Source organism: Cicer arietinum, chromosome 5 (genome assembly GCF_000331145.2).
Source record: "Cicer arietinum cultivar CDC Frontier isolate Library 1 chromosome 5, Cicar.CDCFrontier_v2.0, whole genome shotgun sequence".
Classification (NCBI taxonomy): Eukaryota; Viridiplantae; Streptophyta; class Magnoliopsida; order Fabales; family Fabaceae; genus Cicer; species Cicer arietinum.
The window spans coordinates 65,952,160-65,952,392 of NC_021164.2; positions in this window are offsets into that span (position 1 = coordinate 65,952,160).

Below are 233 nucleotides of genomic sequence, written 5' to 3' on the forward strand. Positions count from 1 at the left end.
ACATTATAAAGAAATTCAAAGTTGTTTAATATTTCCATTTTGCCATTAATGAAAACAATAAGTTCTCGTATCTTTTTAAATTCTAAAAAATTGAATAGTAAAAAGTAAAATATGTAAAAGCTGTTTTGGTTTTTTGATTTTAAAAGTAGTAAAATAGAAAATAGTTTTTGAAAATAATTTTTCAAAACAATGCATTCAACCAAATTTTTTGTTTTTCAATTTTCAAAAACTAA